This window comes from Schistocerca americana, chromosome 1, assembly GCF_021461395.2.
Source record: "Schistocerca americana isolate TAMUIC-IGC-003095 chromosome 1, iqSchAmer2.1, whole genome shotgun sequence".
In the NCBI taxonomy this organism is placed as follows: Eukaryota; Metazoa; Arthropoda; class Insecta; order Orthoptera; family Acrididae; genus Schistocerca; species Schistocerca americana.
The window spans coordinates 1,221,818,618-1,221,842,815 of NC_060119.1; positions in this window are offsets into that span (position 1 = coordinate 1,221,818,618).

Consider the following 24,198-nt stretch of genomic DNA (forward strand, 5'->3'; position numbering starts at 1 on the left):
GACACCTACGTTATGGTGGTTACATGCAAATCAGGCGGATCACAATTCAGGTCGTTCGGATACTTTCGCGCATGATAGTACATGTAGATGTGGTTGAAAGAGATTATATCTGATTTAGTGAGCACTTTTTGAGAATTCCTTATGCATAGTATGTTCAATATTGTTCAGAGTACATCGAACTGAACAGCTTAGCTGAATCGCCCTGTATATGTCCCATTTACCTTGAACACCACAAATAACTTTCGGCGAGAAGCAAAATAAAAAAATGTATTTAGGAAATGTGTAGCTACCAGGGGTATCTTTAACCAGCATGATGGCCTTTTTTTGAATCTTTCTTCGTTATGAAGATATGAATAAAAGTGCACCTTGTTAAATAGCATCCTATATTTTTATTCGGTAGTACACTTGCTCTCCAGAAGATCTGCTCAAAAACATGATGTTATTAAAACTGTAGCACAAAACTGACTTTCACCCTCCTTTACCACCCTGCAGTGAACGTACAAAGGAAACGTAACTCGTCCACTTGCTGCAGTTGATAAACAAATGGAAACATAAGAAGAATGCACACCAGCCGTTCAGTCAATCGGCTTCGGTCGAAAGTTTTTGTAAGTTCAATGTACACCAAAGAAGGGAAAGTACAAATGCTAATCGTCTGTGATGATGATGATGTCGTGTGACGAGGGCCTCCAGCCGGGTAGACCGTTCGCCTGGTGCAAGTCTTTCGATTTGACGCCACTTCGGCGACTTGCGCGTCGATGGGGATGAAATGATGATTAGGACAACACAACACCCAGTCCCTGAGCGGAGAAAGTCTCCGACCCAGCCGGGAATCGAACCCGGGCCCTTTGGATTGACATTCTGTCGCGCTGACCACTCAGCTACCGGGGGCGGACTAATCGTCTGTAGAGAATGTAAGTTAGCAGAACAGTAATGACGGATATGTATTTTCCTTGGGTCTCCAGTTATTATTTGGGATGGTAAAAATAAATAGGAATCCCTGTATAGAAGTAGAAGGTATTAATGTCCTCTCACACACAGCTATAAAAGTCAAAATACAGTCGATGACAAAAACATCTCTAACACATTATCATGCGTAAAACGGTGTTAGCAAACCGCTGGCATTTAAAACAGGTTCCAGTCGTCTCGGTACGCATAAATATAGGTCCTTCATGGTTTTTAGGCAAATCTCATACCATACTTCCTGCAAAATAGTGTGTTACGACTTCTGCACCACTTGTTAGCAGCAGACACAGTGGCTGCGCCAAAGACTGAGACGCCGTGGAGTTTTACAATTATTTATTGAACTTTCTTTACACCTCGTCGTCGCTGCCCAGCCCTGCGGATCCCTCCGCCTGGCTGCTGCTGTGTAGATTCTCCGACAATGCGCGGAACGCGCGCCGCTGATTGCACTCGGGAGCCTCAGGCCACCAGTGCTCCGCTGAAGCCAGGATGCCCTGTGGTTGAGATGAACTCGTCGCCGCTCGGCGCCCCAGTACGGGCACGCCCACGGAGCCGCGTTGCTGTGAGGTCAGCTGCCGACGCCTGCTGCACCGGCGGCTGGGAAGCCGTCAGTCGCGATGTCCGCGAGGTCCCGTCATGGACGGACCACGCGCCGTGGGGCTGGGTCGCCGTGAAGTCCGGGCGTCAGTCCCCGGCAGCGCCTGCGACCGAGATCGCGCTGCGGCCGGTCCTGCTGGAAGCTCTCGCTGTAGTTAGTCAGCCATGGTGCCGACCGAACTCGGGCCGACCTTCAGAGCTGAAGTTGACATCTGGCGGTGAACGGATGACTTCTGCGAGCTGGAACAGACTTCCGGAATCGTCAACTATGAAGACTGAACATTCAGACACAGACCACGTCCGTCCTCAGATCCGAACTGCTTCCTAATGGCTTATGTCTGTTGCTGCCTGCGCTCCACATTTTATATCCAGCAGGAGGACGTTTTTTACCCTCTATGGTAGCTTTTCGTTATTACTCCCGCAGTATATTGCAGCGTAACTTAGCGTGCTGGCCTCACTTCCCCTTACTCAGCACTCTCCAGGCTTCACTCGGCACTTGGACTGTGTGCGTCCTTGCGTCAGCCTGCTGGTAGACTGCTGCTAGGTTAAGTCATGGACTGTGCGGCTGGTCCTGGCGGAGGTTCGAGTCCTCCCTCAGGCACGGGTGTGTGTGTTTGTCCTTAGGATAATTTAGGTTAAGTAGTGTGTAAGCTTAGGGACTGATGAACTTAGCAGTAAAGTCCCATAAGGTTTCACACACATTTGAACATTTGGTCAGTCAGGTTATCTGTGCGTGCTTACTTCGCAACGCCTCGGTTGCCGGCATGCCTCTGTTTTGCCATTCTCCACTGCGTGAAGCAACGCTTACTACATGTGGCCGCAACAAGTGCCTCCTTCAGGTAACGAAGACGGAAGTGGGTAGCGATCACGAATCCATCTCTTCAAAGCAGACCACAACAGCACACTTATATTGATGTCCAGTGACTGTGCTGACCAAGGGATATGCAATAATTTATCTTTGTGTTCACTAAACAAGTTCTGGACGGTGCAAGCTGTGCGAACAGGGTCTCTGTCGTCTTAGAACACTTCGACACCACTGTGAAAGTAACGTTTTATTATCGACGTGATCAGCCAAAGTAGTCATATGATCCTTAGTAGTAATGTGATTTGTAGAGTAATCGTGAGGCTCATGGAACACCACGATTTATTTGCTCAGAAGTAGGGAACAGTGTGAAGCAAGATATCCGTTCAAATTACGTTCTTCCGCTGCTCCATAGCGCAGGTTTTATGGTTTCGGCACCTGTTAAAGGCATTTGTATCACTGATGAGTGGTTTTGGAATTCTAGCTAGCCCTGCGATTCCCTGCTTATTGAGCTCACTTCGTGCTGTTTTGTTGCTGACTGGGTTCGCAGGTGCGACACTGAGTGACTTTTTCACCTGTCGTCCTCTTGTTTTTCGTCTCAGTCTGAGGCGTAGCGCCGTATACCGATCCTGCCTTGGAGACTGGTTAAGTGGGAGATGTGTCTCAGAGCTGGATAGTGACAGATGGTGACGCGAGACTGGACGCGCACGTAGTTTATGTATCACCCGATAGAGGACAGTATTGGATACGGGACTGTCATTTAGTTTCGATTGTGCCCACTAGAGTCCACTAAAGTAACAGAATGTTTTTCATAAACTGTTCTAGTATTTTCATAAAGTGTTATTACGTCTTTTTGTGTATGTAAAATGTTACAAATGTGTTTTAGCAGTATGAATGATGCGTGAGTGTGGTTTAAGGTTAATATGAAGATAATTGTTGAATGACTTATGTAGTGTGATTTAGTGTGGGAACATTTCGAAGAAGTATGGATGTGGACAAAGGGGATTTTTGTAGAATAGATTTGTAAAGTACGTTTATGGTAAAGGAAAAGATAATTCAGGTATAAATAACAATAGTAAATAACTTTATGCATAAACAAAACATCAGCATATTAGATAACTACGTTGGTAAAAAGTGCAGTCGTTAGGTTTACTATTTTGCGATTGGTCATTGGTGAAAAGCGCGGACTGACGCGGGAGAGTGTTGTTTTGCTGTTGGCTGCTGAGTAAGCTGACCAATGGTAAAGCAATGTTCTTCGCGCGCCATTCTCTGCTGGTAGAGAAGACTTAGAGTATTCTAGAGAGGAGACGTAGCCTAGCCATGAAACAGTTCGGACGTGTATAGCAGTAGTATTTCCGATGGAAATGATAAGTTGCCGGATCTAGCAGTGTTTCATACATCAAAAGTGTTGTAAAGTGACGTCGTAACTATTCCGATGGGTGTGTAGAAATTTCGGAAATTTTAAGTGAAATTTGTGACGAGAAAATACATAAATTCCGCGTGGCGTATTGAGCAGGTCGGTGGCTAAAAAACTGTGACTGCATTAGGTACCGACAGACTTAATATTTGGTGAGCATTCTCAATCAAAAACAATCCGTATTTTTGTAGCTCTTACGTGTTCGGGACTGGAACACCATAACCCTGCTAACGTGAGTGAAAGCGATTGTGAGTGACTGTGTTAAGACTAGCACGGGCTTGGCAGTGATACTAGTTCACCTAAGTTTCAGAATATATCAATTAAGGACAAAATTTCCAACCTTTCATTTCGTGTGAAAACTTTCTCCCGAAACGTAGATTAGTGACTTTAATTGCAACCTGGTTCACATCGAAGTACAGTAGGTTTCGCTCGTCTTCCCTACTGATGATATGCTGAGACAATGTTCACAGGTAGGTGCAGGTTCGTCGTAAAGGGACGGAAGAAACCGCGCCGCCGCAAGTCCTCTTCAGTGACCGTGTGTCATAATCAACACGCACTTTCGTCCTAGTTGTCACTTAGAGAATGGTGTTTCTTTCCCTTTGCCCATAGGCGGTATAAATCATCGATTGTGCTTCTTGAAATGCCAAACACTTCGACTACCTTGGTTCCTGAAGCAACCACCATACAAGCACCAATAATTTGCCCAAGTGCGAAGTCATTTAGGTCAGACATAATGCTATCATTACTACACAGAATATTGTTCGGACCACGACTGGCGGTTGCCACATATTGAAGACACTGTACAGGTGCCATTCATGGTCAAATAGTGCAGTGCAACCTGCAGACTTGGATAGCATCCGCATTTACGTTCAAGCATGCGTTTCTTGTGGTGTTTCCCTATTTTAATCCATCACCTCTAAATTTTTAAAGCTAACTGTTTCCTTAACGCGTATCGTGTGGGTATTGTTTCGTTGAGAGCAGACCAAGCAACAAACTGTTCCGACACCGACAATGTTGAGTGTTTATGGACTTCTGTGAGGGACAGGGACAGGGAAAACCCAACGTGGTTCAACAACAAAGTTAGGAAACTACTGCGAAAGCAAAGAAAGCTTCACGGCAAACTTAGATGCAGCCAAAAGCTCTCAGACAAACAGAAACTAAACGATGACAAAGTTAGCGTAAGGATGGCTATGCGTGAAGCGTTCAGTGAATTCGAACGTAAAATTCTATGTACGGACTTGACAGAAAATCCCGAAGCTCTGGTCTTACGTTAAATCAGTAAGTGGATCGAAACAGCATATCCAGACACTCTGGGATGATGATGGCATTGGAACAGAGGATGACACGCGTAAAGCTGAAATACTAAACACGTTTTTCAAAAGCTGTTTCACAGAGGAAGACCACACTGCTGTTCCTTCTCGCACGAACGAAAAAATGGCTGACATCGAAATAGGAGTCCAAGGAATGGAAAAGCAACTGAAATCACTCACAGAGGAAAGTCCACTGGACCTGACGGGATACCAATTCGATTCTACACAGAGTACGCGAAAGAACTTGCCCCCCTTCTAACAGCCGTGTACGGCAATTCTCTAGAGGAACGGAAGGTTCTAAATGATTGCAAAAGAGCACAGGTAGTTTCAGTTTTCAAAAAGGGTCGTCGAGCAGATGCACAAAACTATAGGCCTATATTTCTGACATCGATCTGTTGTAGAATTTTAGAACATATTTTTTGCTCGCGTATCATGGATTCCGGAAACAGCGATCGTGTGAGACCCAACTCGCTTTATTTGTTGATGAGACCCAGAAAATATTAGACACAGGCGGCCAGGTAGATGCCGTTTTCCTTGACTTCCGGAAGCCGTTCGATACAGTTCCGCACTGTCGCATGGTTCAAATGGCTCTGAGCACTATGGGACTTAACATCGGTGGTCATCAGTCCCCTGGAACTTAGAACTACTTAAACCTAACTAACCTAAGGATATCACACACATCCATGCCCGAGGCAGGATTCGAACCTGCGACCGTAGCTGTCGCGCGGTTCCAGACTGAAGCGCCTAGAACCGATCGGCACTGTCGCATGATAAACAAAGTAAGTGCCTACCGAATATCAGACCAGTGGGTGGCTGGATTGAAGAACTTTTAGCAAACAGAACACAGCATGTTGTTCCCAATGGAGGGACGTCTATAGACGTTAAAGTAACCTCTGGCGTGCCACAGGGGAGTGTTATGGGACCATTGCTTTTCATAATATATATAAATGACCTACTAGAAAGTGTCAGAAGTTCCATGCGGCGTTTTGCGGATGATGCTGTAGTATACAGAGAAGTTGCAGCATTAGAAAATTGCAGCGAAATGCAGGAAAATCTGCAGCTGATAGGCACTTGGTGTAGGGAGTGGCAACTGATCCTCAACATAGACAAATGAAATTTATTGCGAATACATAGAAAGAAGGATCCTTTATGGTATGATTATACGATAGCGGAACAAACACTGGCAGCGTACGGAACGATTTGAAGTGGAATGAACATATAAAATTAATTGTTGGTAAGGTGGGTGCCAAGTTGAGATTCATTGGGAGAGTCCTTAGAAAATATAGCCCATCAACAAAGGAGGTGGCTTACAAAACACTCGTTCGACCTATACTCGAGTGTTGCTCGTCAGTTCGGGATCCGTACCATATCGGGTTGACAGAGGAGATAGAGAAGATCCAAAGAAGAGCGGCGCGTTTCGTCACAGGGTTATTTCGTATGCGTGATAGCGTTACGGAGATGTTTAGCAAACTCAAGTGGCAGACTCTGCAGGACAGGCGCTCTGCATTGCGGTGTAGCTTGCTGTGCAGGTTTCGAGAGGGTGCGTTTCTGGATGAGGTATCTAATATATTTCTTCCCCCTACTTGTACCTCCCGAGGCAATGACGAATGTAAAATTAGAGAGATTCGAGCGTGCACGGAGGCTTTCCGGCAGTCGTTCTTCCCGCGAACCATACGCGACTGGAACAGGAAAGGGAAGTAATGACAGTAGAACGTCAAGTGCCCTCCGCCACACACCGTTGGGTGGCTTGCGGCGTATAAATGTAGATGTAGATGTAGACTAGTAAGACCGCAGCAGAGCCGCGCCGGTGCTCAGAGCCACACGGGCGTGCTCCTGACGCACGTCAGTCGGCTGTTTGCGGCGTCCCCCACCGGCTGCCTGGCCCCTGGCGTGCTCGCAACCCGCCGCACTCTGCCTTCACTGCGGGCCATTCACGCCACGAGCAGGCGCGGCGTTTAGAGGCACGGGCCACTTACAGGAAAGGAGGCGTGGGCGGCTCCAGATACTCGCTCCAGCCGCACTCATTCACAGAGTGGACGCCACTTACGCCGCGAGAGTTCGTCTCGTCCTATTGCCGCTCCACCCCAGAACATGTCCATCTCATGCTTTGTCATACAATCATCCACATCACCCGTAATGGTCGTACAGGGTGACAAGTATTGAATTACTCGTATGTGAAAAAAACGTAAATAAATTACAAACTACGGCGTGCACACACTTCATTCACCATGTAAACGTCACTAAAGATGTTCGGATTTAGTTTATGACATGTTCGATACGCCTGAAATCATTGGCGATGATATGGAGCGGAAGAATAGCGAAATGGTGCATGACCCACTGAAGTTTCGAAACATCAATGCTGTCGATGACTTCCTGAATGGCTCAGAAATGGTTTTGGGGTTATTACAGAAGAATGCTGAAGATTAGTTGGGTAGATCACATAACTAATGAGGAGGTATTGAATAGAATTCGGGAGAAGAGGAGTTTGTGGCACAACTTGACTAGAAGAAGGGATCGGTTGGTAGGACATGTTCTGAGGCATCAAGGGATCACCAATTTGGTATTGGAGGGCAGCGTGGAGGGCAAAAATCGTAGAGGGAGACCAAGAGATGAATACACGAAACAGATACAGAAGGATGTAGGCTGCAGTACGTACTGGGAGATGAAGAAGCTTGCACAGGATAGAGTAGCATGGAGAGCTGCATCAAACCAGTCTCAGAACTGAAGACCACAACAACAACAACTTAATACCTTGTCTTCAATATAGCCCCATAAAAAGGAGTCGCATGCGTTCAGATGGGGGCCAACCGGGGCCCATGCCAGTGGTATCCCAGACCCAGAATGCGGTCCCCAAAGTGCTCCTACAGGACATCAAACACTCTCCTGCTCCTATGGGGTCAAGCTCCGTCTTGCATGAAACACATCTTGTCGATATCAGGATCATTTTGGATAAAGTGCATGAAATCATCTTCCAAAACCTTCACGTACCGTTCAGTAGTCACCGTGCCATCAAGGAAGATCGCACCGAAAATCCTTTGACTGGAAATTTCACGCCACATAGTCACCCGTCAACCGTGAAGAGATTGTTCGATAGCCGCCCGTGGTGGCCGAGCGGCTCTAGGCGCTTCATCAGGAACCGCGCGACTGCTACGGTCGCAGGTTCGAATCCTGTCTCGGGCATGGATATGTGTGATGTCCTTAGGTTAGTTAGCTTTCAGTAGTTCAAATTTCTAGGGGACTGAAGACCTCAGATGTTAAGTCCCATAGTGCTCAGAACCATTTGAACCATTTTTGATTGTTCGATGGTGAGATGCGGATTCTCAGTCCCCCAAATGCATCAATATTGCTTATTGACAAACATATCCAAATGAAAGAAGGCTTCGTCGCTAAACCAAACCACACTAATTCCCATCATACCACGCGGCCAACAGTGCAGCTCGAACGTCCTAAAGCAAACCGTGCAGAAGTTATGACGTTTTCATTTCATACAGTTCAATAATTGTCACCCTGTTTCCAACTTCTTTGTCTGTTTTCACTTAATGTAGTTTCTGTATAGCTGCGCTCTTTACGGTAGCATCCATGTAAACGTTTTATTGATTATTTACGATAATTTATGTGATTGTAATTAATGTATGAATGCCACGCGGGGTAGCCGCGCGGTCTACGGCGCCTTGTCAGGGTCTGCGCGGCTGCCCCTGTTGGAGGTTAGAGTCCTCTCACGGGCATGGGTGTGTGTGTTGTCCTTAGCGTAAGTTAGTTTAGGTTAGATTAAGTAGTGCGTAAGCATAGAGACCGATGACCTCAGCAGTTTGGTCCCATAGGATTTTTCCACAAATTTCCAAATCTATGGATGTAATGTCAAAAGTAATGTGTTGTAAAAGAATGAAAATGTTGTATTTTACTAGTTCACGCATAAGGGAAGTAGGTTTATAATCATACAAAACAAATTGAGGTAAGCCCGTCCACATCAGAACTAGCTAGGCAGAAAGAGGAAAGTTGATCTGGCAGCTGAACTGCAAAGCTCCTGTGTGGCACGAGTAAGTCGACGGCTATGGGTGCGCATCTTGTGGACTGAAAGAGGCGAGAAGAACTGCAAAATTATACAATACACGCTCAGGAACGGAAGTAATGCGGCTTATTATTCATGGCGTACTCTGGTTAGCTCTGTACTAAGACAATCCGACGCTAAGAAGAGAATTCTGAGAGCTTGTTGCAAAGGAAGAGCCATCGATACTTTCGTCGGCTTTCTTGAATGGCACAGGAGATCACGCAGCCACCCGCTTCATCTTAACTTATCAGTTGACTACTGTAGAATTACATGGACCAGTTGTATGGTTTCGTTTCCAATAACAATTTTGTGTTCCATAAAATTTGTGTTGAGCCACATTATATTATCCTTAGTCATTTATCGAGACAGAGCCCTATACCAAGTGCTACGTCGAATCCGAGTATCCTATTTTACTGAAATGAAAAACAATTATTTTCCTTAACAAAAATTAAAAAACTTTTTCGAGTTGCAAAGTAAAAAATTATTTAGTGAGCATAAGTTTTGAAATATTCCACGTAGATTTCATAACTGGATAGTTAAAGTATTCAGTTGAAAGATTGTTTTTACTTAAATCATAGCGTTATGTAGTTAACAGTGTTTCACATATTGTGTTGTGACTAAAGCGTTCAGGTACAATCTGAACCTACAGATAAATTAGTTTCTGGGTCCCTATGCTAACTGTTCAGCCAAATTTAAATGTCATATTACAATAACAGCAATCAAGAATAAGCAACAGGCTACAATTATTCAAGCTGTATTAGATCCATGTGCTACACATGCCATTTGAGGTAAATAATATAAGGTAACGAATATTCCTTGAGAATGTAATTAATAATCAGTACAGAAGGTATAATCATTTCATAACTATTTCATAGTAATAATTTCCTATAACTAACTTAACAAAAGACCCTCTTCTCCATGTCAGTAGTGCTCTACCATTACTAATCATTTGCCTTTTATTATCATTATCCGGCCGGTGTGACCGAGCGGTTCTAGGCGCTTCAGCCTGGAACCGCGCGACCGCTACGGTCGCAGGTTCGAATCCTGCTTCGGGCATGGATGTGTGTGATGTCCTTAGATTAGTTAGGTTTAAGTAGTTCTAAGTTCTAGGGGACTGATGACCTCAGATGTTAAGTCCCTTAGTGCTCAGAGCCATTCGAACCATATCACTATCCTCCTGTGATGTACAGATAGTAAGTGTTATTGAGAGCCAGTTGTCGCATAAACGCGTTAATACTCGTCTTCTGTCGTTCAAGTATAATCACTGGTGCATTGCCTGATAAATTGTGCTACTCTCTTATATCTTATCAGATCAAGTAAAGTCAACCGCAATAGTTAAATTTTTTTTATAAATCATGATAGTACTGGGTATAACTTTGCCTAATTAGGCTGGCGACTGTTTCTTTTCAAGCAATTATAGTTTACTTGAATACTAATAGGACCTTTGTTCGGACCCAGTTTGTTTCGCTACTGTTTCCTCTCAATAACAATCTTTCCGGAGCCGAAAAAAATAGTTCGATGCCTTTTCATTGTACACAGCCACTGTCACAAAAATCCTTTCACCGGAATAATGTTATCGGTATATTACTAATACAAGAGTAGCCGGTAGTTCTATAGCTTACACTGAGGTGACAGAAGTTATGGGACAGCGATATGCACATATACAGATGGTGGTAGTGTGGCGTACACAAAGCATAAAAGGGCAGTGCGCCGGCGGAGTTGTAATGTGTATTAAGGTGGTACATGCGAAAAGGTTTCCAATGCGATTATGGTGGCACGACAGGAATTGTCAGAGTTTGATAGCGGAATCATAGACTCATGGAACATTCCATTTCGAAAATTGTTTGGGAATTCGATATTCCGAGATCCACAGTGTCAGGAGTGTGCCGAGAATATCAAATTTCAGGCATTACCTCTCACCACGGACAATGTATTTGTTAATGATACAGGTGTTGAGGAGGACGAAAAGAAAGTATTGTATGCTGATGACATGACAATACTAAATAGTGACCAAAATATGGAACAGTTTGAGAGAAGAGCATACATATCTGCAAATGTCACAGCTCAATGGCTGTTGGAAAATGAACTGGTTATGAATCTAAGAAAGACTATGTATGCAGTGTTTAAAAACAAGGAAAAGGCTGTAGACATGGATTTAGAGGTTGATGGAACAAGGCTGGAAGAAGTATAATCTGCTAGATTCTTAGGTATTCTTGTGGATAATGACCTGAAATGGGAAAAACATATTAATAATGTCTGTAAGAAACTGAGCTCTGTCATATTCTTAATGATGCAGCTATCACAGTATTCAGACAAGAACCTTCTGTGTACAGTTTATCATGGACTTTTCGAACCATACTTACAGTATGGAGTGACTGTGTGGGGAAACTCAAACAAACAAGAGACAAAACGAGTGTTCACATTACAAAAAAAAGCAATTAGGACCATTTTAAGAAGAAAGACCTATGAAACATGCAGAAACTGTTTCAAGAATCTAGGTATCTTAACTTTTTCATCGTTGTATATATACAAAACAAAAATGTACATCACAAAAGGTAGTGAGGACTGGATTACAAATGCTAGTGTACACACCCACAATACAAGAAAGAAGAATGAAGTACGGAGCATACCCCACCGACTGGCAATGCTAGAAAAAGGACCCCAGTACTCTGGTATCAGATTACTAAGAAGTCTGCCCAAAAACCTGCAAGATAGTGTACTTCATAATGACTTTCCAAAGAAACTTAAAGACCATTGAAAAGGAGTTTTACAGTGTTGCAGAACACTTATGCCATTAAATTTGTATATATTGTTACTCATTATCAGTGATGTAAAAATGTAAGCTAAAGGTGTAGAAAAATAAGTGATAAAGAATGTTAATACTTTGACATGTCCTATATTACACGTACATTTACTGTATACAATGTAATCTTACAGGATCAAATAAAATTCAATTCAATTCAACGCAGTGGCCGACGGCCTTCCCTTAACGATTGAAAGCAGCGGCATTTTCGTAGAGTCGTCGTTGCTAACAGACAAGCAACACTACGTGAAATTATTGCAGAAATCAGTGGGGACGTACGACGAACATATGCTGTAGGACAGTGCGGCGAAATCTGGCGTTAATGGGCAGTGGAAGCAGACGAGCGACGCGAGTGGCTTTGCTCACAGCGCGACATCGCCTGCAGCGCCTCCACTCGGCTCGTGGCCGTATCAGTTGGACCCTAGACGACTGGAAAGCCATGGCCTGGTCGGATGAGTGCCGATTTCGGATGGTAAGAGCCTGTAACGCCGGAAATGCATATCCTCCTATTCCTATCTATTGCACTGCAAATTTTTTCCTTATTTTGTTACCTGAAGATATAACATTTCTGTGTCTTTAAATATTGTAATAGTTTTACTATTTGTATATATATGCATTGATGTCGATGTATAATTGGTTTGTTTTCTGAATATTATTTGTATTTATACGCTGGGTCTGGCCTAGGGAAAACTATACTATCGAACGAATACATCGATAGGTCGTGTGGAGAACGAAAGTGTTTAGGATCTTTGGTAGTGTTAACTCTGCCGCGTGGAGCGCGGGCTGAGCAGAAAGGGTCTGGCTGGGGAAGGCGGTGGAGCAAGTGTGTTGTGTGACGCTCCCACGAGTTGCCGCGCTTTCGGCGTTTGGCAGCATGTAATTGCGCTCGACTTGCTATGATAGTTTCTGACACGGTGTCGCGGACGGGAAGCATTAGTTGGCGCACATCAACAGCCCGTTTCGCCTGGTGACCGTGTCGAGAAGAAGGCGCGCCAACATCCAGCTTCTGCAACAGCGACGGCCGACAATGAGTGACTGTCGCCACCGCCTCGATCGACGGCTTCAAACCTTCAATCAACCAACAAGGAAGACTAAAAGCACGTAAAGTTTCAGAACTGTATGGCAGACCTCAGCTTTTAAAATTGTTGCATCACAAAATTACGGCAACTTTGCATGAAGCTTTGTTGCTCATTGTCCCAATTGCATTGCCAAGCAGGGTCGCTTCCTTTTCCGAAATGAACCCGAGTGTCGTTGAAATTCAAACGCCAGCATTAAAATAATATAATTCGATTTCACTGCTTTAATTTTAAAGTTCAGTTAAAGTAATCATAGCTGGCTACAATATTTAGATTACACGAGCACAAATTAAGAGTGCGAGTTTTGTTAGCATATTTTAGCTTACCTGTGACTGCAGCTCAGCTTTGTACGTACTAAATTTTACTATTGTTAATTGTTCAGAATCATTTAATTCAAGATCAAAGTTAAATCTCTTATTTCTAAATTGCGTAGATTCAAGTAGCTTTTGAAATGATTGTTGAGGTAGCCCAAGACTAACTGTATTTTACTGAATTTCGATATGCTTCAGAAACAAAGTTCACTATTAATTTCAGTCACTAAATTAACTTTCAATTTTCCGGTTTTATTAATTCTTTTGCTAAATTAAGTCAGAGTGTAGCGAAATTTATTACTTCTGACAAACTTTCAGTTTTCACACTACACGTGTCAACCTTCAGTTGCCACGCTTCTAGTGCTAATTATATATGTAATAACCTTTCTTTTTCAGTTACTATAGTCATTGTCCTTAGGAATGGCGACCGTAATTTCCCCCAGATCTCAAATATCTAATTACCGCTAGTTAACTGTTGACGTAACGGCCGCACATTTACTTTCTTTATTAACTTTACCCCTTTTCAAAATTAATTTCCACCAGTTTCATTTGCATTTTTCCTTTCATTTAGATGTAACGCTTTCCTCCCTCTTTACTGACAGATTAACTTCGGTGACGATTGCTTTTCCCAAATTTCCATTAGGTACACGCGGTTTAATGTTTCACTGTCATTAAGGTAGATAAGTGAGGGAAAGGTTACAAGCCGACGGTAGGTTTCGAGTGACGCGCAGATCCTACTAAGCCATGAACCCCACAAGGAACTGTGCAAGCTAATGGTGGCTCCATAATAGTGTGGGCTACGTTTACATGGAATGGACCGGATCCTCTTGTTACGAGGGCAGTTCAATAAGTAATGCAACACATTTTTTTTCTCGGCCAATTTTGGTTGAAAAAACCGGAATTCTTCTGGAATATTTTCAAACATTCCCGCTTCGTCTCGTATAGTTTCATTGACTTCCGACAGGTGGCAGCGCTGTACGGAGCTGTTAAAATGGCGTCTGTAACGGATGTGCGTTGCAAACAACGGGCACTGATCGAGTTTCTTTTGGCGGAAAACCAGGGCATCTCAGATATTCATAGGCGCTTGCAGAATGTCTACGGTGATCTGGCAGTGGACAAAAGCACGGTGAGTCGTTGGGCAAAGCGTGTGTCATCATCGCCGCAAGGTCAAGCAAGACTGTCTGATCTCCCGCGTGCGGGTCGGCCGTGCACAGCTGTGACTCCTGCAATGGCGGAGCGTGCGAACACACTCGTTCGAGATGATCGACGGATCACTATCAAACAACTCAGTGCTCAACTTGACATCTCTGTTGGTAGTGCTGTCACAGTTGTTCTCCAGTTGGGATATTCAAAGGTTTGTTCCCGCTGGGTCCCTCGTTGTCTAACCGAACACCATAAAGAGCAAAGGAGAACCATCTGTGCGGAATTGCTTGCTCGTCATGTGGCTGAGGGTGACAATTTCTTGTCAAAGATTGTTACAGGCGATGAAACATGGGTTCATCACTTCGAACCTGAAACAAAGCGGCAATCAATGGAGTGGCGCCACACCCACTCCCCTACCAAGAAAAAGTTTAAAGCCATACCCTCAGCCGGTAAAGTCATGGTTACAGTCTTCTGGGACGCTGAAGGGGTTATTCTGTTCGATGTCTTTCCCCATGGTCAAACGATCAACTCTGAAGTGTATTGTGCTACTCTTCAGAAATTGAAGAAACGACTTCAGCGTGTTCGTGGGCACAAAAATCTGAACGAACTTCTCCTTCTTCACGACAAGGCAAGACCTCACACAAGTCTTCGCACCCGAGAGGAGCTCACAAAACTTCAGTGGACTGTTCTTCCTCATGCACCCTACAGCCCCGATCTCGCACCGTCGGATTTCCATATGTTTGGTCCAATGAAGGACGCAATCCGTGGGAGGCACTACGCGGATGATGAAGAAGTTATTGATGCAGTACGACGTTGGCTCCGACATCGACCAGTGGAATGGTACCGTGCAGGCATGCAGGCCCTCATTTCAAGGTGGCGTAAGGCCGTAGCATTGAATGGAGATTACGTTGAAAAATAGTGTTGTGCAGCTAAAAGATTGGGGAATAACCTGGTGCATTTCAATGCTGAATAAAACAACCTCTGTTTCAGAAAAAAAATGTGTTGCATTACTTATTGAACTGCCCTCGTACGTTTGGGTACTTGGAGACAATCTTCAGCCGAGTCACAATTGTTCTCGATTGGTTTGACAAACTTTCTAGACAATTCGAGCGAATGATTCGACCACTCAGATCGCCCCGACATAAATGGCATCGTACATTTATAGGGCATAATCGAGAGTTCAGTTCGTGCACAACAGACTACACCGGCAACATTTCGCAATTGTGGCCGGCTACAGAAGCAGAATGGCTCAGTCTTTCTGCAGGGAACTTCCAACGACTTGTTGAGTCCCTACCAAGTCGACCTGCTGCACTAAGCCGGGCAAAAGGAGGTCCGACACGGTAATAGGGAGTATTCCATGACTTTTGTCACCTCAGTGTATAATTTACAAGGAGTTCAAATTTTCTCACCCAATCACTGGTCTTGCATATAGGTTGCACTGCCCCAAGATCTTATTCTACGAGCGCCAAGTCTTGCTCCCAGCTGTCATGCGGACATAATCTAATGTAGCACCTCAAACGCCGAAAGCTCTCATTCAAAAATCTTGTATGTAATCCCGCCGACAATATCATTTAATAAGATAAAACGAAAGCAATTTAGTGCTCTGATTTCAGTTTCGAAATGTTGGTTTGGATTCTGAGAAACTTTATGGCCTAAGTGTAAATAATCAATCTCAAAGTTTCGGTTTGGTCTCATTAGTCAGTAATTCATTAATTAAAATCCACAGGATGTAGGCTAAAAATAAACAGCCGCTGCTCGTTTGAACGTAGCTGATTCGTTGACTAGAGTTTCATAGTTCTTCGGAAGAATTGCGATCAAATGACGCGGCGGGGTCAGATTACATTCCTTCGGAATTTCTAAAATCAGCTCGCGAGGTAGCAGTCGGGTTGCTATTTAAGATGGTAAGTAGATTATATGTCTCATACACTAGAGTTTTGGAAAAATATCATCGACACAATCTCGAAGAGAGCAGGAAGGGATACGAGTGAGAACTAGCGCGCAAGCAGCTTAACGACTCAGGCACCCATGTTGCTGATTGTAGATATATATACAGAAGAATGGAAATTAAGACTGAGGCTCTGCTAGATAGCAATCAGTTAGTCTTTCGGAAAGATAGAGGCACAAAAGAGGCAGTTCTAATGTTGCGGATAATAATGGAAGCAAGACTTAAGAAAAATCAAGACACCTTCACGGTGTTGGCAAACTAAAAAAAGCGTTCGGCAATGCAAAATGGTGCAAGATGGTCGAAAGACTGAGGAAAGTAGTAGCAAGCGTAGGGAAAGACGTGTAATATACGTAGGTTGGAACTTAAATAGTGGCAACTATTTATTCCCAACCGATACAAGAGAGTTACATGTTTGCACCCGTTACTGTCCTTCAAAGTATTTAAGCCCCAACTCTCGTACAATGTATAGAACAAACAAGAGGGAACAGTAATAATGGAAGATCAAAAACGAACTGCGAAGATTAAAAACTGATGCATTCTTTCGTCCCTACTGTTAAATTTATACTACTGTTAAATCTATAAGTCGAAGAAGCAATGGTGGAATTAAAAGACAGGTTAAGAGTAGGACAAATATTCAGAATATCAGCGACAGGGTTCGTTGATGACTTTGTTACCCTCAGTTAAAATGAAGGCTTACAGGAGCTGTTGAATAGAATACATAGTCTAAAGCGTATAGAATATAGATTAAGAGTAATGATCAGTGAATAGTGAGGAGTGTCAGAGATGAGATTAGTGAGAAGCTAAACATAAAATTGGTGACCACGAAGCAGATGGAGTTAAAGAACACTAAAACCTTGGAAGCAAAGTAGTAAACGACAGACGAAGCAAGGAAGATGTGAAAACACTGGCAAAGTGGGCATTCTTGGACAAGAGAAATCTGTTGATATCAAGAATCGGCCTTAATTTGAGGTTGATTTTTTTAGAATGTAGGTTTGGAGTACACCGTTGTATGGTAAAGAATCATGGATTGTGGGAAAACTGGAAAAGTAGAGTATCGAGGCGTTTGAGATGTGTTGCTGTAAAAGGATCAGGTGGGCTGTTAAGCTAAATAATGAGGAAATCCTCCACAGAATCGTCGAAGAAGAATACACTTACAAGAAGAAGAGACAGGATGAGAGGACATTTGTTAAGATGTCAGGGAATAACTTCCATGGCACTAGAGGGTGCTGTAGTGGCTAAAGCCTGTAGTGGAAGACAGAGACTGGAATACATCCAACAAATAATTGAAGACATAGGGAGCAAATACTACTCCGAGATGAAGAGGTTGACACTAAGGAGAAATTCGCGGGCCGGCCGCAGTGGCCGAGCGGTTCTAGGCGCTTCAGTCCGGAACCGCGCGACCGCTACGGTCGCAGGTTCGAATCCTGCCTCGGGCATGGATGTGTGTGATGTCCTTAGTTTAGTTAGGTTTAAGTAGGTCTCAGTTCTAGGGGACTGATGACCTCAGATGTTAAGTCCCATAGTGCTCAGAGCCATCTGAACCATAAATTCGTGGCTGGCCGCATCAAACCCCTCAGAAGACTGATATCAAAGGTCTGCCCAGGTCCGGCGAGTGGCTGGAGACGCTGTCGCCATTGGCATTAGAAGGGTGTCAGTGTAGTGTAGTCTCCTATTTTTTTTTTTTTTTTTTTTTTTTTTGGGTACAGACATTGTAAAGCCACAATCTCGATTCGCCTCGCCTCGCTTCACTCTCTTACTCTGTGCTTGCACTTCGTCTGAGTTAGATCCTGGTTAAGACGAATCGTCGTCACTAGAACAAAAAAGCATCTACCGTTAATGACAAGCTGATACGGAGAGAAGTGCGTGTTTTGTAATTACTGGCTAACAAAGAAAGTCATCCCCATTTACCCATCGTTTTCACAACATTAATTTTAACAAATCCATCGCGGTTTTGTTAGTGATCAGCCTCCACTGAAGCCTCCGCAACACGTGATTTCTACAGTTTCAGTATTCAGCAAGCATGTTTCCACTTGCCAAGCCCTAACCGGCATGGAGAAACAAAGCTACATAGGGTAATCTTTATTATGAAACCTACTACCCATTTTCAGTGAACAGCGTCCAGCTAGACATGTTTGGAGTAGCCGCTGACACGAGGAGCAGTAGCTGCCTTACCAGGAGAGGTAAGTCGTTATCCCTCCGCCGCCAACATACTACACTGATATATCAATCATAGTACAAGGTGCTTCCCAAAAACCACAACGTTACCCTAACCCATAAATGCATTTCAAAGCAACAGCAGCAAGAAACTCTTCATTGCATCCAAGAAATTCTTGTCACCTTCACTCTTTCTTCAATGAGATAAGCCATCCTGTCGATCCATCAGAAGCAGCACGGGGTTTATTTATTTATTTATTTATTTATTTAACCTGGCAAGATTAGGGCCATCAGGCCCTCTCTTACATCTAACCAGGCATTCTACTTATTTTACATTCATACGTTTTAGTAGGCATGTTAAACTACATCTAGTACAAAAACTGAAATAAACAATTAGAAAGGTACACCTGGAAAAATACATACATATAGAGTTTATATTCGTAGATCATAAGTACTGTTATAATTAGACATTATTGAAGAGACAAATTTTAGATAGGAGTGCTGGCAGCAGGGAGTATGAGGAAGACTCATGGTGAAGGGAGGAGAAGAATAGAGAGTTATGATGAAACATAATTAAGGAAATATAAAGGAAAAGAAGATTGCGTGGCTAATAGAGATAAATGAAGAAGAAGGCATCTCAGGAGCAAGATAGGAGACGCTAGCTTTGCTATTTGACAGATGAGGGGAATGCCCTTGTACATTAATTTTGTGGAGAACTTTATGAGGATGGTAGTAGGAAATGCTTCAACTTCTTCTTAAAAGCAGCAGGAGATTGAATTTGGCGCAAGGTAAGGGGCAGTTTGTTCCAGAGGCGGACAGCGGCAACTGAGAAGGAGTTTGCAAAAGTTTTTGTTTTGTAAGTGGGCACAGTTAGGATACCAAATAAGAGTGACCTCGTGTTTCGATTATGATGGCATGACAGGTTTTTAATCTCTGAAGCAAGGTACTGGGGTGCTTGCGCGACGAGGAGTCGGTGGAGTAGACATAGAGTGTGGTAGTCACGCAATTTGTCCGGCCGCAGCCACCCTAGCTCGGAGTATAAAGCACTAACATGATCATATCGGCGAATGTTGCAGGTGTAACGCACACAGGCATTCATGGCTAGCTCTAGCCGTCTTTTGTTTTCACTACTCGTGCCTTGTTGAATCACATCACAATAGTGGAGGTTCGGTAGAACGAGTGCTTGCACGAGCTGGCGTTTCAAGTCCTGTGGAAATATGTTCCGAAACTTTTTGAGAGCATAGAGAAAAGCAGACGTCTTTCGGCACACTGCGACTGTATTCTCCGCCCAGTTGAGATGCTCATCAAAAGTTACACCCAAGTTCTTCACTGTTTTCTGATATGGTATTGGAGTACCGTCGAGCAGAATAGGAGGTAGCCGTTCGCGGAAATCTGAACTTATTAATTTCTGATGGGCTATTAAGATTACTTGCGTCTTTTTTGCATTTAGTTTAAGCCCCAGGCTTTTCGCCCATGTCACTACCGAAGACAGATCATCATTCATCTGAGCGATTGCAGTGTTTACGTCTTCAGGTCTGACGCTTCGGTAGAGCTGGAGGTCGTCGGCATAGAAATGGTCAACGAACCCAACCTTTCACAATGCGTCCACAAGAATTCCCACAGACATCTAACCCTCCCAGTTAAAAAAAGTGTCTTCGATCCGACCTTCTCCAGCCAACAACCAATTCCGTTACCTAACACAGCAGAAGTCAGTGAGTGTCAATGCCCCTTCTTGAAAAAGATTGCGATTGCATGCCGCATTGTTCTGTACTTTTCAGACTTTCAGTTAACGGTTTCCAACAAACTACGTCCAGGTTATTGGATCAGCTCCTGCACTGACATCCTTATCCTCCAGCCCACTGCAGGTGTGAACGTGGCTCCGTGTTACATAAAGGCGCTGCAGTCTGGAACCGCAAGACCGCTACGGTCGCAGGTTCGAATCCTGCCTCGGGCATGGATGTTTGTGATGTCCTTAGGTTAGTTAGGTTTAACTAGTTCTAAGTTCTAGGGGACTAATGACCTCAGCAGTTGAGTCCCATAGTGCTCAGAGCCATTTGAACCACTTTTTTTTTGTTATATAAAGACAACTTATTGATTTGTACGTTGTTACGTTTAAGGCTGTTTTGAGCCGTCCGGGGCACTCCAGGATAGGATATTAGAGACAGAATGCACAGAGCAGGAAAAAGTGGCAGCATTTAGGCTATCGGAGCTAAACAGTAACACTAGAACCCTGCAAACTACAGACGATCTGGCCAGCTGTTCCAGGGGAGAAGTTCTCAACACTGTGATGTTATAACGATCCCACGTGTCTTTTTTGGATAAGCTTATGAATAGTTATAGACATCAACACACACCACAAACGTGAGTACCGTACAAATTACTATAAATTAAAATTATACGGCACAGTCGTACTCTAGCACGTAATATTGACACCACTTAATTCGTTACCCAGGAATAACAACGTTGTACTTCACATTACATTATTTAGTTAATTAATCCTGCTTCTTAATTACGGCACTTGCGCATTTCAAAATGTATAAAAGGTTCCGCAGTTAATTATTTTTATAAGCAGCTGGCGTCTCAGGCCAATGATGTATTGGTTACTATGCTAACAAACAACAGTTATTTACATTCTATAATTAGTTATACCTCTGCTAAGAAATTTTAAGTATGGTCTTTCGTACTGAATAGACAATGAACTGGTAACTCCACCCACCGCCTAGACGCTGTAGTAAGGCATCACGGTAGAAGACGGCTACGAAAATCCATGTCTTAGCAGAGGCAGTAAACTTGACACTTGTTCCTGAGAACTGCAACGTCTGTGGACTTACACGGGTTGAGAGAGCTACACAGCAGCCCACACTCACAAAATGACTGAGGGCAGGGACAAGTGACGTCATAACAGGAGGCCATAATAAGAGTGGCAGTGACGTTTAGCCTTCAGTGAACGCTGTTGATGCCAACCTTGGGGTTTGTGAATGTAAAGCCCAGAACTCCTAACGTGTCAAAACCAATTTTGAAAAATTTCATGTCGTTACGTAAATAACGTGGTCGTTTCAGTCTATTACGACAGCAGAAATATGTCGTAAACCAGACAAAGGTTATAAAAAGGTTTTATGCTTTATTTCTTGTCACCAAAGTCAGTGTGGTGTGTGTGTGTGTGTGTGTTCTAGAAACACCAGTATTGTAAACAGCTGTGCACGTGTTCACTCTGAAGCTGCAAAGACCATCTATGCGGCGGAGGCTGACAGCAGCAAATCGCAGAACAGATCATCCTGAACGAGCTGGCCGCTTTACAACGAAACGACAGCGACAAGAAATTATAACCTGATCGTTAAAGAATAATGGTAGAGCCCTAAGTTTGTCTAGATTTATGGTTCAGCTGTGGTTTTGTGGAAAGAAGTAGTTAACCACTATCGAGGAGCCGAATATTACGTGAGTTTGAGTCGGTAAGACGACTGTTGTGTGGGGATAAACATTTGTGTAAGTCACTATCGATACTTTGCTATGAGTATTCGTTATCGACTATCAAGATAGTTGGGGATTTTCGTGAATTTTGTTGGAAAGGTTTCGGAAGCTAGTAATGAGTGGATTTAGATTTTTAAATGCCAGATTAGATGATGCAGTAACGATACTAGGGCACAATCAGTGGAATTGTTTGATGAATTTTATTGCAATGTAGCTCCCCGTAATTTTGTTTTGTACCTGACCTTTGAGCCTAGGGCTTAGTGTAGCGTTGCTCGTACGCTGGGTTAGTTTGAAGACCAGTATTTGTGTGTCGTAGATACGACCACAAATGAAAGTTTTGATGTTAACTATTGTGTCTGACGAGGTCCGGTTTTGTGGCCTGTTATAGTTTGTTGCACACGACAAAGGATTTGTGTGTTGGGTATAGTTTGAAGATTTTGGGATAAGCATACTGCACGGTAGTTGAGTGTTAGCTATTTGTGTAGGACAGCGTTAACATGGGTAGTAACTTGTTGTACACTGTGGATTATTTAATAATCGAGCGTCGATTTCGAGTTTTTCTTGATCGTAGGTTCAACTGCAGGAACAAACAGACCCAAAGAGAATTGTGATTACCAGAGTATTTAGCCTGTACTCATTGTAAGTGACGCAATTAGAAAGATTCCGTTGCCCTAGCTGCACCATTTGAAGACGTAAAAACTAACTGCTATTATTAATGTAGTGGTAAGTGACGAGTGATATTCAATTCGATTTGTACTTGGTGAGCGAGAAGCCAACACCTGAAGAGCTTGACTTCTGAAAATCTGATTTTAAATTGAGCTTGAAAGTAGTGGTGGCGTGGAAGTTTTATATTGTGATTTTTCTTTTTAATTTCTGTATCGTTCAGTGTGGTTATTAGATTGGTGGTCACTCGCTGACATCAACGTTTGCCAATGAAAATATCTGATTCGTTTTAAATAAACTCTTATTCGTTAAAATTAAAACCAAGTCTCCGTATTAGCATTTTACCCACTATTCTAAATAAAGTGAAATTCAATTTCGATCTTCGAAAAAATAGAAAAATACAGGTTGATAGTTTAGTGATCTGACGTATACGGCCGGCCGCGGTGGCCGTGCGGTTCTAGGCTCTTCAGTCCGGAACCGCGGGACTGCTACGGTCGCAGGTTCGAATCCTGCCTCGGGCATGGATGTGTGTGATGTCCTTAGGTTAGTTAGGTTTAAGTAGTTCTAAGTTCTAGGGGACTGATGACCTAAGATGTTAAGTCCCATAGTGCTCAGAGCCATTTGAACCAGGAGCGTTCATTGTTTGCTGAATTCCTCATACAGTGTTTTCAAGTACCTGTGATTTTTTGAAATGATAGATCGAGATCAGTTGCACCTCTCCACAAATTATTAGCAGTTTGCTGCATCTACATTTTTTTTTTCTCGATTTCATGATGAAGTGGGTTGGGGTGACGGTTGACCGGTTTATCAATGCTACGTACGTGGACACTCGTAGGTGGCAATTCCGGCACAGTGCAAAGCATCCCTATCTACCTAGTAGGATTAAGAGGGGGAGGGGGGGGAGGGAGGATCTAAATGTGGTTGGTCTGAGGCGCTCTGGAGGTGCACAGCGACTCGCCAGATTGGCCAAAGCTTGTTAAGTGCCTCTGGATTGGTGAGTCGACTATAGAACGGCAGAAATAGGGCGCCAGCACCATCCTTTGAAAATCCATGTTTTTTTTTATTCAGAAGGAGTTCTCAGACATATTGCTGGGGCACGTGTCGCTCGTCGGCAGCCTAGGTACGCTCCAACGGGTCTGCAGAATGAGATTTTCACTCTGCAGCGGAGTGTGCGCTTATATGAAACTTCCTGGCAGATTAAAACTGTGTACCGGACCGAGACTCGAACTCGGGACCTTTGGTAGAGCACTTGCCCACGGAAGGCAACGGTCCCGAGTTCGAGACTCGGTCCGGTACACAGTTTTAATCTGCCAGGAAGTTCCAACGGGTCTGTTTTTCTCACTTGCAGTAGTGCTCTCAAGTTCCTACTTATCGTGGTGCTTGTGTTCGCTATTTCAGTTAGCGCCCACCATCGTGTAATCAGACACTGACTTATGTTGAACAACAGGCTGTTGCTTTTTCTTTTGTTTAGGGGTTGGGTTGATTTGGTGGAGGAGACCAA